General features: G+C 34.3%; 1 long non-coding RNA gene across 1 annotated transcript in view; it reads left to right on the forward strand.

Annotated features, from left to right (window-relative positions):
* The window catches only part of LOC128250328 (uncharacterized), a 389,962-nt gene that overhangs the window by 60,220 nt on the left and 326,470 nt on the right, over positions 1–3,272 (forward strand). The window lies entirely within an intron of this gene.

The raw sequence follows: 3,272 nt of genomic DNA on the forward strand, positions 1-3,272 counted from the left end.
TTAAAAAATATTTTCTTTTAAAAATCCATTTTATACTTAAAAACTGTGTTAAGTAAATTTTCACAAAGACTTTCAAATGTGTATATCAGGTTGAGTATAAATTGAGAAACGTTTTGAATTATGACGCATTTCTACCAGATTTTTACAGAGTTTTGATTCTTTTTAAAAACCGGAGGATCGCGGTTTCGATTCCCAGACCGGGCATTGTGTGTATCTATTGAGCGAAAACACCTACAGCTTTATGAGGCTCCGGCAGTGGGTGGTGGCGTCCCCTGTTGTACTCTTTCGCCCCAACTTTCTCTCAATCTTTCTTCCTGTTTCTTGAGTAACTGGCGTCCTGTCCAGCTGAGGAGTACACATACGCCATAGAAGCCTTCCTAATACCATCCACTCCAAGATTGAAGTGGTTGCCTTTTACGTGCCACCGGCACCGGCCACGACTGCGGTCTCACTTTGCCTGACAGCGCAACACAAGCACGGTATGTCGCCAAGAGTCTTGTTCTCTCGTTACTGCCTCCATGAGCCCCAACGCTCCGATGGTGCCTTTTACGTGTCACTGGCACGGAGTGCCAGTCAAACACTGGTATCGGCCATAACTACAAATTCACTCGGTTCAACATGTCTTCATACACACACAGATACATATATATAACACTCACATATGCATACGAATTCACACATACAGACGCACATATACGTATGCAAGTACATTTCCATATATATGTATAAACATATTTCTTGGCCACTATTTTTTTTCTCCACATCTTTATTACTCAGTCTCAGATATTTGAAGCTTCCACACGTCTATATATCATTATCTATAAAATTGTATGATATTAAGTTACAACCACCAAGATATCCGATTGAAGGTTATATTATACGTTGAACAAATATAGATTTTTTTTCACAAGCAATAGCCAACGCTATCCAGTAGCATTTACCTCCCTTCCTTAAAGAGTCGATCAGTTTTGACTACCTCGAAAACCAACATTCATAAAACGTCGCATCGACTCATATACTCTTTCTCTCTCTCTCTCTATCTATCTCTCTATCTGTCTGTCTGCTTGTCTGTTTAGTTATCTATATACACACAAACACACACACATATACGTAAATAGCCATATATCTATTTGTAAAGGCGCGTGGCTTAGTGGCTAGAGGTGATCAGTTCACGTGAGTGCGATTCCCGGCGTGAGCAGAATTCCCGTCGCCGGAAATGGTATGTATATATATATATATACGTATAGGGAGAGAAATCCAAAACAGATCAATGGCCAGGGTCAACCAGTTCAGTCAAAGTAATACTGCAATCATCAACAGACATGGCACAGAATGATGATTATACTGAGCTATCGAAAGACTAGTGATGACTGGAATCCTAAATTTTATCAGAAAATTCCCATGTCTTATATGGCGTTGAGTAGAAAGAAACGAACACTGAATTGGGTATTTACAAATCTAGGCCTTTAGTCACATGAAAAAAATCTACGCTTTTCTTAGTCATACTACAATGTTTTACACTAATCATGTTAGGTCACCTGCAACGTTTATATAATTGCAGAGATCATGTGAAAGAGTAAAAATATTCAGAACTCTTTCTTTGTGAGAGAGTGTGAGTGTGTATGTGTACGTGTTTGAAATTAACATGTGCACTAATGATATTAAATATCACACAATAGGAATTTTCGTCTGTTTCGTTTGCGAAATATTTAATATTCGTAATGAAATCCAGCAGTGAACGTTCCAAATTAGTACAATTAACAGAAATATAATTGTATTTATGAAAAGTATGATAGAAAAAGAGAACAATTTTGTTCGTGACTATACACACACTGACACCCCCCCCCCCAGAAACATGCATTTATATATACACACATTACCGTGCCTGACTAGACATATACGCGTGTTTACACACAAACACACAAACGCAACATACATTTGTGTACATATATGCATATGTATGAATGATATATATATTATATACATACATGAAAACATAAACACACACACGCTCACACATACATGAAAATAACAACGAGTACATCTCTCAATCTGTCTCTTTCACCTCCTGTACATATGTATATAATTATATATTTATATAAGAAGTATATTTATATATGATATATATGTATATATAATATATATATGTATGTATATTTTATACGTATATGTATCTGTGTGTGTATGTCTGTGTACGTGTCTATCAATCTATGTATGCATATATTAATAAGTATATAATTATACAAATTATATACTTGTTCGTGTACGAATGTACATGCATATGTATATATAATATATATATGTATGTATATATACTCTTGTGTCTGGGCAGAGTCATTCTCTTTTAGTGCCTTATAATTTAATACACTCACTGGTAAAATTTCCACTTATTTCCTTCTTTATTTTTCGAAAATTTTCCATGCGTCTTCAACATACGAACTCACATAAAGAATCTTGTTTCGGACAGAGGCTTCCGTTAGTGTTAAATACTTCAAGGGTTGGGTAAGACTTGAATTTTGTCGAATATAAAAAGAAACTTGTGTTATTTTTATATGAATGCAATGAAGAAACATAAAAAAATAAACGTTACAAGAAAACAACAAGGTATGTTGAACTTAATTTTTCTCCGATCAAATCAAAGATATTGAATAAAACGTGATTTTTGTCACCTGTTTGTAATGTTGTTACATAACGCGTGTTGTTATTTAATACACGTCATGTATTGTCAGTTAATTAACGAGATAAAATATCATTTATCTAATTAACTTTACGCTTATTTATGGTGTTTAACTGAAATGCTCCTATATCTAATTCCGAGTTTGTTGTTTTCTTTTTCTAGTCAAAATGTCGACATTCTTTCTCTCGATTTATTTCTGTACTTACGCAAGAAAATTTCACCATTTGAATTATATTGTTCGTATTTATGCATCCGGTGTTTATTCGTGTATTTTACCTTATTTTACTTTTATTTTTCGAGATTATTCGCGTAAACAGGGGAGAAAACAATACGAGAAAAAACAAAATGTGTTTATTTTTAACTCTACATGTGCGTGTTAATGTGCATGGAAATGCTGCAATGTGTGTTTGTCATATGAGCATCCGATGCGTGTATTTGTGCACGCAGGTTTGCGGTGCGGACGTGCACATGCAAGCTTATAGATATATAAGTGTTCATACACATAGCACACAAATATATAAATACATACATATCCATATACAGATATATACATACATACATATGTATATATATTATTGTATATACATATATATAT

The sequence above is a fragment of the Octopus bimaculoides genome, chromosome 20 (genome assembly GCF_001194135.2).
Source record: "Octopus bimaculoides isolate UCB-OBI-ISO-001 chromosome 20, ASM119413v2, whole genome shotgun sequence".
NCBI classification, from domain to species: domain Eukaryota; kingdom Metazoa; phylum Mollusca; class Cephalopoda; order Octopoda; family Octopodidae; genus Octopus; species Octopus bimaculoides.